Consider the following 16,743-nt stretch of genomic DNA (forward strand, 5'->3'; position numbering starts at 1 on the left):
TTGCTAGAGGAGTTTTATTCAAAGCGAACTGTCAAGGGGTTCCCATTATAACCCAACCTCGTAAGGAACGCAAAATCCAGGAACATAACACCGATATGATGGAAACTAGGGCGGCAAGAGTGGAACAAAATACCAGGCATAAGGCCGAGCCTTCCACCCTTTACCAAGTGTATAGATGCATTAATTAGATAAGAGATATTGTGATATCCCAACAAGTAAACATGTCCCAACAAGGAACAACATCTCCATGTTCCAACAAGGAACAAACTTCAATCTTCGCCTGCAACTAACAACGCTATAAGAGGGGCTGAGCAAAGCGGTAACATAGCCAAACAACGGTTTGCTAGGACAAGGTGGGTTAGAGGCTTGGCTCAACAATATGGGAGGCATGATAAGAAAGTGGTAGGTATCGCAGCATAGGCATAGCAAAAGAGCGAGCAACTAGCAAGCAAAGATATAAGTGACTTCGAGGGTATGGTCATCTTACCTAAAATCCCGCAAGGAAGAAGAACGAGTCCATGAAGAAGACAAACGTATGTAGTCGAAGGGGTCGTCACAATTATGAAGTTACCGGAACCAACGCGAAGAAGCAATACTGGAAAGAAGCACACAACATAGTAAACAAACCACACATGAACATGGTATGATATGCGGGATGCGGTATGCGGTGCATATGCATGATTTGGAAAGGAATGATTGAACCTGGACTCAAATAGGAAATCCAAGAGTGCCACTGGAAAGGTGAGTTTATTTCGGTAGAAATCGATATAAAGATCACCGGAATCGGATGCACGGTTTGGAAATGGCAAGCAAAACAAATATGGCACCGGTCTGCGATAAATAGCAAGTAGCCATCTAAATGCATCAAGATAATTATGCTACAGCACTCAAACATGGCAACAAGATACATGGCAGGGATCCGCTCATGATGCTTGACAAAAGATGAACACTGAGCTACGGCTAAATAACTCATTAACAGGTTCAAACAAGCATGGCAAAAGTGCAAATGATAACAGGTTTCAGACTTAGTGAAATTAACACAAGTCTGGAATTTATCATCAGGAAGCACACTTTAGAGCATGAAAACTACATGCTACAGGAACTTAACATGGAAAATCAAGGCATGGCATGAAGCTACTCAAAGCACTTAACAACAGTCCCTTAGTGACCTTGAGCCAAAAGGGATCAGAAAATACAATTGCAAGCATGTGAACATGGCAAAAACATAAACAGATTCAGACTTGGTGAAAAACAGGAGCATGCAAAATAGTTAACAAGTAGGCATGTTTACGAGCTCGATGCACTCACTACAAAGCATGTCATGACAATCTAATCATACACCCATCAAGAAGACATGGCATAGAAGCTAGACATGGCAAGAACAACAACATAGCATGCACGGATCAATAGCAACATCGTCGGCAAAATCGCTAACAAGTCAACAATCTGCCAGGATTCACGATATAGCAAAAGTAGAGCTCGATTGACTCAAGCTTGGTTGCTCCATAAATGCAAAAAATACATGGATGGATAGAGAACCACAATGTTAGCAAAACATCCTTATTGATCATCCTCAAAAGAGGCACGTATCACTAAGAAACAACATGAAAATATGGCATAATGACAAAATCAGGACAAGGACTTAGAGAAATTCGAAGTCCCTGAAATCAGCATTACCGATTATGCTACTTTGCAAGCTTGTGCTAGTCACCACAAGGATCACAAAAATACATGGCAAGCACCTCTGTAAAGATGGCATGGCATATAACGAAACACATGTAGAGCTCAGGATCATAGCATGCACACATTAATCATGGCAAAAATGACAAAATGCCATTTGCTGAAACAGATCTGACAAATTCATCACATAGCCCTCTTCCAACAGCATTTCTGGCATCGAGATGAGCTCAAATGAAAACGATGCAATGAGATGAAATGATGTACTCGTCGGGAGGAACATTTTTATATGCTACATGCACGAAACAGAGCTAATGAGGGAGTTATGTCATGTCAAAGTATGCATAAAAAATAACTGGGATTAGGGTTCGGAGGGAAAAGTCAATCGGGGTAATTCCAGATCTGAGATCTGGCATGTGGATCGAGGTCGACCGGAGCTTCGCCGGAATGGATGAACGCGGCGGCCGGACTTGGCGCTCTTGCCGGATCCGGACGAGAGGAGGATGCTGGAGAGGCCGGCGATGGTGGCGGCGAGCTCGCGTCCGGCGAGGTTGGTGGCGGCGGCGGAGGAGGCGGCGCACGGCGGGCTCCGGCAGGTGGCCACCAGCGTTGGAGACGGGGCGGCGATCCGGCGAGCCGGCGTCGGCGCGGCGGGCGAAGCGTGGCAGCGTGGGGCGTGCCTCTGGCGACGAGGACGTCCAAGTGCGGGAGGCGGCGACCAGATGGGCCGGGCGGGCCGGCCTCGGGCCCGCAGGGCCGCGGCGGCACGGGGAGAGAGAAGATGGTCAGGTGGCGGCGCGCGATAGGCTGGCGGCGGCGGCGGGGTGACGTGGCACGACGCCATTGGCCGGAGCGAGGTGGAGGGCGGACATGTCCGGCGGCGGAGATTTTTGTCTGGTGGCGCGAGGTAGAGGAAGGCTAGGGTTAGACCGCAAATTTCGGAGGGGGTCACATATTTATAGGTAGAGGGAGCTATGAGAGTGCAAATGAGGTGCGGTTTTCGGCCACGCGATCGTGATCGAACGACCGAGATGACGGAGGAGGTTTAGGTGGGTTTTGGGCCAAATTGGAAAGGTGTTGGGCTGCAACACGCACGAGGCCTTTTCGGTCCCTCGGTTAACCGTTGGAGTAGCAAACGAAGTCGAAATGGCGCGAAATTTGACAGGCGGTCTACTGGTAGTAAACCAAGGCCGCATGGCAAGTCTCGGTCCAATCCGAAAACTTTTAACACCTGCACATGAAAAGAGGTAGAAAGGGACACCGGGTGACATAGGAGCGCTGGATTGCAAAACGGACAACGGGGAAAATGCTCGGATGCATGAGACGAACATGTATGCAAATGAAATGCACCTGATGACATGATATGCAATGCATGACACGCAAGCAATGACAAGGCAACAACAGCAAATAATTGGAGGACACCTGGCACATCGGTCTTGGGGCATCACAATTGCATTCACATGTGTGTTGGCCATCTACTCCTCGGCCCTCTACTGCACCTGTCTTTGGCTGTATGACATTTGGGCCAGCCACCTGTTGGGCCCATGTGTCATACACCCAAACGCAGGTGTAGTAACTCAATGAAGTTGCGTCCCCCTCCATGCCGGTGCAGTATAGTCATCTCACCGGACCTCTAGTTGGGGCTAAACGAGAGAACTTTGATGTTTACTGGTTTATTGGTCCCCTTTGCACACCAACTTTTGACCTTTGATTTAACTAATAAAATGTTAATGCATGTAACCAAAAATGTTGTGTAAGTCACCTTACAAAAACCAAATAATCCCAAAACACTTAGGCATAGTAAATTAACTCCCTCCTCAGTTCTAATTTCGTGACATATCAACTAATGAGAGATGTGGGTCGTGCATGCTTTCAATGACTTGAAACTACCAAACATGACATGAAGTGGTTAGTTCATTGCATGTAATCCTATTAATTAGCAAAAAGACATTAAGTTCTCTCGCTTTCCCCTTCATCTTGGTCACGGTGCACAACCTAAGAGCATGATTAATAGTATAGCCAGTTGCTAGCTATATGATGTTGCCATGTCATATAGAGCCATCACTTGTAGCCACTCATACAATATGGTTAGCTATAAGGATGGCTATAAGAGTACTACTTTTTCTCATCTTCTCTCTCTCTTTCTTCATATTTATTGTACCTGTCAGCCTAGGAATCCGCATATAGCTACGCTCTTGCATGAGATCCCAATCCTCCTTTTCACTTGCTCTAAGATGACTTAGGCTAGTCATAGTGGGAGTAACTTAGGTAGTAACATAACACACTTCAAGAAAATTTTGCTTATGTGGCATGTAGTTAATGAGGAGAGAGGTGTTAATATGTTACTATAACATAGCGCTTCCCAAGAAAGGATGAGTCTACAAGCTAATAAATGAGGCCATCTATGACACTAGTACTATGTTACTTTGCACTATGAAGGTACTAGTAACTAGACTAGTGTCATATACATGACACTAGTATAAGTTACTCCCCACTATGACCAGCCTTATAAAGCTAGACGGAGGGAGTAGTCTCAAGACATTGGATGCATATCTGATGTCCACTACACAACTTTATTCTTGTAGACACGTGTTGGGCCTCCAAGAGCAGAGTTTTGTACCACAGTAGCAATTTTCCCTCAAGTGGATGACCTAAGGTTTATCAACCCGTGAGATGTGTAGGATGAAGATGGTCTCTCTCAAACGACCCTGCAGTCAAATACAAGAAATCTCTTGTGTCCCCAACACACCCAATACAATGGCAAATTGTATAGGTGCACTAGTTCGGCGAAGAGATGGTGATAAAAGTGTAATATGGATGGCAGAAATATATTTTTATAATCTGAATAAATAAAAACAGCAAGGTAGCAAATAGTAAACGGGCACAAAAACGGTATTGCAAAACTTGAAAATGAGGCCTAGGGTCAATACTTTCACTAGTGCAATCTCTCAATAGTGCTACCATAGTTGGATCATATGATTATCCCTCAAAGTGTAATAAAGAATCACTCTGAGTTCCTATTAGCGGATAAAAAATATAGGAATTGTTTGTAGGGTACCAAACCAACTCAAACCTATTCTTTCCATTCGATCTATTCAAGAGTTCGTACTAAAATAATGCAAAGCTATTTTTTTGTTCGATCTATCCTAGAGCTCGTACTAGAATAACACCAAAGCATATTCATATTCATAATACTCAATCCACACAAAGAACTACAAGGAGTGCCCCAAGATTTCTACCAGAGAAACATAGACAAGAACGTGCATCAACCCCTATGTATAGATTACCCCAATGTCACCGCGGGAATCCGCAAGTTGAGTGCCAAAACATATATCAAGTGGATGAATATGATACCCCATTGTCACCATGAGTATTCAATTGCAAGACATATATCAAGTGTTCTTAAATCCAAAAAAGTATTCAATCCAATAACAACGAAATCTCAAAGGGAAAAACTCAATTCATCACAACAAGATAGAGAGGGGAAAACACCATATGATCTGACTATATTAACAAAGCCCGCGATACTTCAAGATTGTGACATCTCAAGAACACGAGAGAGAGATAGATATTAAACACATAGCTACTGGTACTAACCCTCGGCCCCGAGAGTGGACTACTCCCTCCTCACCGTGGTGGCCGCCGGGATGATGAAGATGGCCACTAGAGATGATCCCCCCCCTCCGGCAGGGTGCCGGAACGGGTCTAGATTGGTTTTCGGTGGCTACGGAGCCCTGCGACAACGGAACTTCTGATCTAGGTTAACCCCGAAGGGTTTCAGAATATTTGGGAATTTATAGTGCAAAGAGGGGGTGCGGGAGGCCACTGAGGTGGGCACAACTCACCTGGGCGCGCCAGGGGGCCTAGCGCCCTGGTGGGTATTGCCCCCCTCGGGCCACCCCCCAGGCGCATCTCTGGCCCATTGGGTTCCTTCTGGTCCGAAAAAATCTCCATAAAGTTTCGCGGTGTTTGGACTCCTTTGATATTGATTTCCTGCGATGTAAAAGACAAGCAAAAAGACAGCAACTGGCACTGGGCACTGTGTCAATAGGTTAGTCCCGAAAAATGATATAAAGTTGCTATAAAATGATTGTAAAACACCCAAGAATGATAAAATAACAACATGAATACTTAATAAATTATATATACATTGGATACGTATCAATATGCACCCCACGTCTCGTATTGGGTGATTTCGTTTTTCGTCGCAAAAAACAGGGAACGAGGTTGGTAGTTAATGCACCGCGCCTAAAAGTTTTGGGTTTACTATTTGGTTTTCATAATGTGACCAATGCACCAGTACAGAGGGATTACAATAGTAGTCTTTGATTGCAATTTTTTGTTGGTAGCTTACAAAGTTGAGCACTCGGTGAGTATAATAGTAGTCTAATTGATGAGACTTCAGATTTTAGCCATCTACCGGAAGGAATAAAACAATACACCATGTATTTATTTACAGAGGGAGTAGTGCATTTTTTGTGACATGCATTACTAGATATTGCTAGTCAAATACTAAATCCATATGGACGTGGTAGTACTACTCAATCCAGATGGTGGTGCTAGTACTAGTAGTAGTACTACCAATGTAGTAGTACTCTTCTACCCGTTGGTCAAATTATTACGTGCTGCTCCTCACAGTGAAGTGACAAGACCCTGCGCTAGAGATGACACCTGAGTATAGGCGCCGTGTTCGGCATACCATACTCAGCCTCACCGTCCGCAGTCACTATCATCATGGCTGTTGAGCTAGCCTGCTTACGACTAGCCGTGTTCGACATAATTTCCCATGCGTAGATGCCCGTGCATTGCACGGAACACCAAGATTGGCGGTGGACGGCGCCGACAGCGGCCATCGCGCCAGATTTTTCCATGGCCTTCTAGATGTGGTGGGGAGGAGATAAGGCTGAGTGTGACAGACAAGGAATTGTTTGTAAATAGGGAACAAGTGCGGGCATCTTTTTGCAAAACTAGAGAAGTTTGGTTTGTATGCATTAGATCTAGATCTGACGGCTATTGGTGAAAGATGGCAGGCACAACATCCTCACCAACTCAGTTCCTCTTTGATTCGTAGGATTTTGAAAACGCAGGAATAGGACACGGCAATATTACAAGTTTCAAATTGATATTACAAATGTTAGGAGTAATGCTGCACCTACGAAGAGGGAATTACTAGGAAGTTTACGTAAGAACTTTCCTTACTTTAGGTGGATGCAACATTATCGTACAAACTAAAATCCACTGCACTGACAAGTCACTAATGGGCAAATAAATTTTCATGTCTTTGGCCACTTCATGTTTCAAAAACAAATTCAGCTTTTGTGAAGACTTTGTCATTTAGGCTTAGACGCTTGCTGTGATTAGCACGCCATTCATTGTTGCGCCAGAGAACGCCAAACCTCGTTACCTTGAACACACTTGCCTCCAGAACAAAGAACCTGGCCAATTTAATCTTAGATGTGCTGCCTCGGTAGTCGATCAATTCAATTTTTGTAAGATGGAGATCAAGGCATTCGATGAGATTGTTATAGTGCAACACATTTTTCACTTTCGGGTCTTTTTTATCTGCAAAAGATGGGAACATATTAGAGCAGCTGGTTGTATAAGATTTCCAGGTCATCAAGAGGTACCAATATCATTCGCTCATACGATAGGGTTGGCTGGCTAGTGATATTTTTTCACTCTCTATCTCTTTCGCTTTCATCTCATTTACCTAGGAGAACGTGAAGAGCTTGGGCATTTGTTGCCTTCCACTATGTGGACGATGCCATATCTATACCTACTATTAAAGGGAATAGATATTCTTGGTTTGGTTTAGTCCTTGTTGATTTTTGTCTTAGGTACTTGTACGTTGATGGGCTTCTATGGGCTAATTAAATGAGGAATTTGAGGTAAAAAGGTAGGATAATTAAACAGAAGGATTTGTATGCTTCAATGGTGGAGCTACTAAATTAGAAAAAAAAGGAAGAATTTGATTCCCGACAAAAATGGGTGAGGACGTGATATGTCTCCATCGTATCTATATTTTTTTATTGTTCCATGCCAACATTCTACAACTTTCATATACTTTTGGCAACTTTTTATACTATTTTTGGGACTAACATATTGATCCAGTGCCCAGTGCCAGTTCCTGTTTGTTGCATGTTTTTTGTTTCGCAGAAAACCCATACCAAACGGAGTCCAAACGGAATAAAAACTGACGGAGATTTATTTTGGAATATTTATGAATTTTGGGAAGTGGAATCATCGCGAGACGGTGCCGAGGGGGGCACGACGTAGGGGGCGTGCCCCTGACCCTCGTGGCCACCCCGTAAGGCAGTTGGAGCCCTTATTTCGCCACAAGAAAGCTATTATCTGGGTAGAGATCGTGTTAAAATTTCAGCCCAATCGGAGTTACGAATCTCCGGCAATATAAGAAACGGTGAAATGGAAGAATCTGAGAACAAAGAAACATAGGGAGACAAAGAGACAGATCCAATCTCGGAGGGGCTCTCACCCCTCCCGTGCCATGGAGGCCAAGGACCAGAGGCGAAACCCTTCTCCCATCTAGGGAGGAGGTCAAGGAAGAAGAAGAAGGAGGGGGGCTCTCCCCCCCTTGCTTCCGGTGGCACCGGAGTGCCACCGGGGGCCATCATCATCACCGCGATCTACACCAACACCTCCGCCATCTTCACCAAAATCTCCATCACTTTCCCCATCTATCTACAGCGGTCTAGTCTCCCGCAACCCGCTGTACCCTCTACTTGAACATGGTGCTTTATGCTTCATATTATTATCCAATGATGTGTTGCCATCCGATGATGTCTGAGTAGATTTTCCTTGTCCTATCGGTGGTTGATGAATTGCTATGATTGATTTAATTTGCTTGTGGTTATGTTGCTGTCCTTTGGTTCCCATCATATGATTGCGCACGTGGATCACACCCCAGGGTTAGTTATATGTTGATAGGACTATGTATTGGAGGGCAAGAGTGATAGAAGCTTCAACCTAGCATAGAAATTGATGCATACGGGATTGAAGGGGGACCAATACATCTTAACGCTATGGTTGGGTTTTACCTTAATGAACATTAGTAGTTGCGGATGCTTGCTAATAGTTCCAATAATAAGTGCATGGAATTCCAAGTCAGGGTTGACATGCTAGCAGTGGCCTCTCTCACATAATACTTGCTATCGGTCTAGTAAAGTAGTCAATTGCTTAGGGACAATTTCGCAACTCTTACCACCACTTTTCCACACTCTCTATATTTAGTTTATTGTTTCTTTATCTAAACAACACCTACAAAGTACTTCTAGTTTCATACTTGTTCTAGGTAAAGCGATCGTCAAGCATGCGTAGAGTTGTATCGGTAGTCGATAGAACTTGAGGGAATATTTATTCTACCTTTAGCTCCTCGTTGGGTTCGACACTCTTACTTATCGAAAACTGTTGCGATCCCCTATACTTGTGGGTTATCAAGACCTTTTTCTGGCGCCGTTGCCGGGGAGCAATAGCGTGGGGTGAATATTCTCGTGTGTGCTTGTTTGCTTTATCACTAAGTAATTTTTATTTGTTGTTCTTAGTTGTTTCCTATCTTTAGTTATGGGTAGGAAACGAAAAATACCAAAAAATTAGTTGTACCCACTGTACCAATGGTTGAAGAACCACTCAAAATCTATCACACTGCTGAAGCTTATTACTTGGATCATCTTCGATCCCTATGTCCTCGTGCTGAAACCCCAACTAGCTTAGTTGAGGGCAAATCTTTAGATGAGCATGCTTGTATTGTGCGACACCGAATATCTGAAAAAGGGAAAACTTTACTGGATCAAATTCATCGTTTGCAATGCTATGCTTGGAATTTATGTGAAATATATGATTATACTTGTTGTTCTGAAGACCCTAAGAAACACCTTCCCTACCAATGTTTGTTTAGTGATAATGGAATCATATCCTCTTATGCTAAGGGTGTTTATAATTACTATGATGTTCAACAAATTGAAGAATTTGTTGCTTTTAAGGGTGCTTATGAAATTGCTTCTTTGATTGAAAAGTATGATGCTACTCTTTACAAATCTGAAAATTTTGCCATACTTAAATATTGCTATGATAATTATGCTTCTAATGCCTATGTTGAACCATATATTGAGTACTTCTCCGCTGTCCAAGAAGAGACTAAAATTTTGCAGGAGTCCATGGAAGAAGAAATTGATGAAACTGTGAGCTCATTGGATGAAAAAGATGATGAGGAGAGCGAAGAACAAAAGGACGAAGAGCGGATTAGCTACCCATGCCCACCTTCTAATGAGAGTAACCCTCCAACTCATACATTGTTTAATTTCCCTTCGTTCTTACCGGAGGATGATTGCTATGATCATTGTTATGATCCCATTGATTCTCTTGAAATATCCCTTTTTGATGATGCTTGCTATGCTTGTGGCCAAGATGCCAATATGAATTATGCTTATGGAGATGAACTTGCTATAGTTCCTTATGTTAAACATTAAATTGTTGCTATTGCACCCACGCATGATAGTCCTATTATCTTTTTGAATTCTCCCGACTACACTATATCGGAGAAGTTTGCACTTATTAAGGATTATATTGATGGGTTGCCTTTTACCGTTGCCCATGATGATTTTGATGAATATAATATGCATGGGCTTGCTTCTCCTACTTCCAAGTATTATGAGAGAGGAACTATATCTTCACCTCTCTATGTTTCCAACATGATAAAATTGCAAGAAACTATTTATACTATGCATTGGCATTTACTAGGTGTGCATGAATTGTTCTTTTATGACATGCCGATGCATAGGAAGAGAGTTAGACTTCGTCATTGCTTGATATATGTTGCTTTGTGCTCACTACTAAATTACAAATCATTGTTAATTAAAATTGGCTTTGATATACCTTGGGATCCGAGTGGATTCACTACTTGAGCACTATATGCCTAGCTTAATGGATTTAAAGAAAGCGCTGCTAGGGAGACAACCCTGAAGTTTTAGAGAGTCATTTGTTTCTGTTGAGTGCTTTCATATAGTTTAAAAACAACAAAAATAAAGAGGGGAACCCAAAACTTTTCAAAAAGGAAAGTGAAAGTGAGAAAGACAAACACTGTTGAAGTGGGAGAGCTCCTTGAACTTTGTTCATGGTCACGGCAACTTTGTGAATCTTGATTACAGAAACTTTTAAACAAAAATAATTATCCCCTTGTACAATTCCATTGTATAATAAAAATAATGCGCCAAGATTTGCCTTTAGGATGTTTACATTTGCTTGATGGTTTGTATGGTGCAGGACAGAAACTTTGGCTGTAGTGCGCGATTTTACATTTTTAGCTGGAAGGTCAAATGGTTCGGATTCTTTTTGAACTGTCTTCCTATAAAAATTGTTTATTTTTCCTAATTTTGGTAGAATTTTCTAAGTACCAGAAGTATGGTGAATGTTCAGATTATTACAGACTGTTCTGTTTTAGACAGATTCTGTTTTTGATGTATAATTTGCTTGTTTTGATGAAACTATCAATTTATATCAGTGGATTAAGCCATGAAAAAGTTATATTAAAGTAGACACAATGCAAAAACAAAATATGAATTGGTTTGCAACAGTACTTAGAGTAGTGATTTGCTTTATTATACTAACGGATCTTACCGAGTTTTCTGTTGAAGTTTTGTGTGGATGAAGTGTTCGATGGTTGAGAAGGTCTCGATGTGAGAAGAAGGAAGAGAGGCAAGAGCTCAAGCTTGAGGATTCCCGAGGCAGCCCAAGTAAATATTCAATGAGACTCAAGCGTCTAAGCTTGGGGATGCTGGGGAGGCATCCCCTCTTTCTTCAACAAGTATCGGTATGTTTTTGTATTCGTTTCGTTCATGCGATATGTGCAATCTTGGAGCGTATTTTGCATTTAGGTTTTTATTTTTTATTTTTATGCACCATGCTGGTATGAGATAGTCCTTGGCTTATTTATATAATGCTCTTTGCACTTCACTTATATCTTTTGAGTATGGCTTTATAGAATGCTTCATGTGCTTCACTTATATCATTTGAAGTTTGGATTGCCTGTTTCTCTTTACATAGACAACCGCCATTTGTAGAATGCTCTTTTGCTTCACTTATATTTGTTAGAACATGGGCATGTCTTTTGTAGAAAGAATTAAACTCTCTTGCTTCACTTCTATCTATTTAGAGAGATGACAGGAATTGGTCATTCACATGGTTAGTCATAAAATCCTACATAAAACTTGTAGATCGCTGAATATGATATGTTTGATTCCTTGCAATAGTTTTGCGATATAAAGATGGTGATATTAGAGTCATGCTAGTTGAGTAATTGTGAAATTGAGAAATACTTGTGTTGAGGTTTGCAAGTCCCGTAGCATGCACGTATGGTGAACCGTTATGTAACGAAGTCGGAGCATGAGGTGTTTATTGATTGTCTTCCTTATGAGTGGCAGTCGGGGACGAGCGATGGTCTTTTCCTACCAATCTATCCCCCTAGGAGCATGCGCGTAGTACTTTGTTTCGATAACTAATAGATTTTTGCAATAAGTATGTGAGTTCTTTATGACTAATGTTGAGTCCATGGATTATACGCACTCTCACCCTTCCATCATTGCTAGCCTCTCTAGTACCGCGCAACTTTCGCCGGTACCATAAACCCACCATATACCTTCCTCAAAACAGCCACCATACCTACCTATTATGGCATCTCCATAGCCATTCCGAGATATATTGCCATGAAACTTCCATCATCATCATATACATGACTTGAGCATTCATTGTCATATTGCTTTGCATGATCGTAAGATAGCTAGCATGATGTTTTCATGGCTTGTCCATTTTTTGATGTCATTGCTACGCTAGAACATTGCACATCCCGGTACACCGCCGGAGGCATTCATATAGAGTCATATCTTTGTTCTAGATATCGAGTTGTAATATTGAGTTGTAAGTAAATATAAGTGTGATGATCATCATTATTAGAGCATTGCCCCAGTGAGGAAAGGATGATGGAGACTATGATTCCCCCCACAAGTCGGGATGAGACTCCGGACGAAAAAATAAAATAAAATAAAAAAAATAAAAAAAAAGAGAAAGGCCAAAAAAAGAAGAACAGAAGGCCCAAAAAAAGAGAAAAAAAGAAAACAAAAAATTGAGAGAAAAAGAGAGAAGGGGCAATGTTACTATCCTTTTACCACACTTGTGCTTCAAAGTAGCACCATGTTCTTCATATAGAGAGTCTCTTGAGTTAGCACTTTCATATACTAGTGGGAATTTTCATTATAGAACTTGGCTTGTATATTCCAACGATGGGCTTCCTCAAATGCCCTAGGTCTTCATGAGCAAGCAAGTTGGATGCACACCCACTTAGTTTCAGTTTGAGCTTTCATACACTTATAGCTCTAGTGCATCCGTTGCATGGCAATCCCTACTCCTCACATTGTTATCTATTAATGGGCATCTCCATAGCCCGTTGATACGCCTAGTTGATGTGAGACTTTCTTCCCCTTTTTATCTTCTCCACATAACCCCCATCATCATATTCTATTCCACCTAGAGTGCTATGTCCATGGCTCACGCTCACGTATTGTGTGAAAGTTGAAAAGGTTTGAGAACGTCAAAAGTATGAAACAATTGCTTGGCTTGTCATCGGGGTTGTGCATGATGTGAATGCTTTGTGTGGTGAAGATGGAGCATAGCCAGACTATATGATTTTGTAGGGATGAGCTTTCTTTGGCTATGTTATTTCGATAATACATAATTGCTTGGTTGGTATGCTTGAAGTATTATTATTTTTATGTCAAAGGATAGACTATTGCTTTGAATCACTCGTGTCTTAATATTCATGCCATGATTAGATTACATGATCAAGATTATGCTAGGTAGCATTCCACATCAAAAATTATCTTTTTTATCATTTACCTACTTGAGGACGAGCAGGAATTAAGCTTGGGGATGCTGATACGTCTCCTTCATATCTATAATATATCTATATTTTTTATTGTTCCATGCCCAATATTCTACAACTTTCATTACTTGGCAACCTTTTATACTATTTTTAGGACTTATTGATCCAGCCCAGTGCCAGTTCCTGTTTGTGCATGCTTTTTGTTTCACAGAAAACCCATAACTAACGGAGTCCAACGGAATAAAAACTGACGGAGATTTATTTTGGAATATTTATGAATTTTGGGAAGTGGAATCATCGCGAGACGGTGCCCGAGGGGGGCACGAGGTAGGGGGCGCGCCCCTGATCCTCGTGACCACCCCGTAAGGCGGTTGGAGCCCTTCTTTCGCCGCAAGAAAGCTAATATCCGGATAGAGATCGTGTTAAAATTTCAGCCCAATCGGAGTTACGGATCTCCGGGAATATAAGAAACGGTGAAAGGGAAGAATCTGAGAACGCAGAAACAGAGAGAGACAGAGAGACAGATCCAATCTCGGGGGGCTCTCGCCCCTCCTGCCATGGAGGCCATGGACCAGAGGGGAAACCCTTCTCCCATCTAGGGAGGAGGTCAAGGAAGAAGAAGAAGGAGGGGGCTCTCTCCCCCTCGCTTCCGGTGGCACCGGAGTGCCACCGGGGGCCATCATCATCACCGCGATCTACACCAACACCTCCGCCATCTTCACCAACATCTCCATCACCTTCCCCCCTCTATCTACAGCGGTCCACTCTCCCGCAACCCGCTGTACCCTCTACTTGAACATGGTGCTTTATGCTTCATATTATTATCCAATGATGTGTTGCCATCCTATGATGTGCCATCCTATGATGTCTGAGTAGATTTTCGTTGTCCTATCGGTGGTTGATGAATTGCTATGATTGATTTAATTTGCTTGTGGTTATGTTGCTGTCCTTTGGTGCCCATCATATGATTGCGCACATGGATCACACCCTAGGGTTAGTTGTATTTTGATAGGACTATGTATTGGAGGGCAAGAGTGATAGAAGCTTCAACCTAGCATAGAAATTGATGCATAGGGGATTGAAGGGGGGCCAATATATCTTAATGATATGGTTGGGTTTTACCTTAATGAAAATTAGTAGTTGCGGATGCTTGTTAATAGTTCCAATCATAAGTGCATAGAATTCCAAGTCAGGGATGACATGCTAGAAGTGGCCTCTCCCACATAATACTTGCTATCGGTCTAGTAAAGTAGTTAATTGCTTAGGGACAATTTCGCAACTCTTACCACCACTTTTCCACACTCGCTATATTTAGTTTATTGTTTCTTTATCTAAACAGCCCCTACTTTTTATTTATGTACTCTTTATTATCTTGCAAACCTATCCAACAACACCTACAAAGTACTTCTAGTTTCATACTTTTTCTAGGTAAAGCGATCGTCAAGCGTGCGTAGAGTTGTATCGGTGGTCGATAGAACTTGATGGAATATTTGTTCTACCTTTAGCTCCTCGTTGGGTTCGACACTCTTAATTATCGAAAACTGTTGCGATCCCCTATACTTGTGGGTTATCAGGACGTCATGGTATTTAATAAAAGAATTATACTTAAATGGAATTAGTGAGAGATTATGCCCAGCAAAGATAATATGAGCATGGCTAAATTGCATCATATTTTTTATGTTCATTTTGTAGAAGGATGTTGCGTTGCAGCATGTTCTTCGTAGTGAATCCGGTGCTATGGCACATTATGGTTGCACAAAATAACAAATTTTCCCGTTGCAATACGCATCCATGTGCTAGTTTCTCAAAAGTATGCCACATAATACGCATCCATGTCAAATCAAAAGATTTTGGTACCGCTCTCGCGATGTGAGAGAGTTGGCACCGCCGTGCACACAGACCCACATGTATAAACAAATCAATAAAACCAACTACACCAGCCTCTCACTCTCCCAAACAAGTGTTTTGTATTGCCTCAGTCATCTCTCTCCCCCACGCAAGTGTTTTTATCATTGTATGAGTTAATTTGGCACCGGAGAAAAGTAGGTGATCCAGATTGGGGCATCAGGTGAGAAATGGAGGGGCATCGATGCCAAATTCATCACAAGTGAATTTGGCACGTGTTTTGGCCTACATAGTGGAGGGTTGTTATAGCCCACTTTTGTACTACCTCCTATTTAGTGTAAAATTTTGACCATAGATTTACCTAAGAAAATGCTAGTGCATGTCACCAAAAATTTTACATTTGAAATTATGTTCAAATACGAATCCAATGATATAATTTTTAGTGACATGCATTAACATTTTTTCAGTTAAATCTATGGTCAAATTTTGATACTACAAAATAGGAAGAGTAAACTAGGACGGAGGTAGTACTTGCTCTTAGGGTAACCATAGAGTTACCAGTCTAAGTTACTTTCCACTATGACTAGCCTAGGAAACTATAGTAGTACAACAACAAAAAAAACGATGCAGGTGATCACGTGAGGAAAAAATACTCCCTCCATTCCACAATGTAGTGCTTCCTCTATTGTAACACCCTTGATGCAACTATAGCTCCCACGTGTCGAGGCACGACTTAGAGACATAATCGCATTGAAGGCATATGTTGCAAGTAAGGTTATCTTTTATTTTGGCGCCGTAGTCGGGCCATGAGTGTTTGGATGATGTAATGTTATTTATGTACCTTGATTAACGTGGCGATTGTAAGCCAACTATGTTATCTCCCCCTTATTATTATACTACATGGGATGTGTAAAGATTACCTTACTTGCGACATATGCCTTCAATGCGATTATGTCTCTAAGTCGTGCCTCGACACGTGGGAGCTATAGTCGCATCGAGGGTGTTACAAGTTGGTATCAGAGCCTTCCCCGACTTTAGGAGCCCCATTGCTTGATCATTTTTAGCGGCCGAGTTGTGTCTAGAAAAATGTTTTGAGTCATTTAGGAATTATATATCGGAGAGTTTAGGAATTATTTTTACTTCCCAGTCTCCTCATCGCTCTGGTAAGGCATCCTGACGTAGAGTTTTGACTCTTCTCTTCTCAAATTTCACTAATTTTTTTTAGGATCACGCGGGTATCTTGGAATCATTCCGATGGTTTTATGATGAGAACATTGTCTTGGTGCCTCCTGTCAGGGGTTTAGTGGAAGTGTCCCGGGGAGTTGAGCTATGAG

Source organism: Triticum urartu, chromosome 7 (assembly GCF_003073215.2).
Source record: "Triticum urartu cultivar G1812 chromosome 7, Tu2.1, whole genome shotgun sequence".
Lineage (NCBI taxonomy): Eukaryota > Viridiplantae > Streptophyta > Magnoliopsida > Poales > Poaceae > Triticum > Triticum urartu.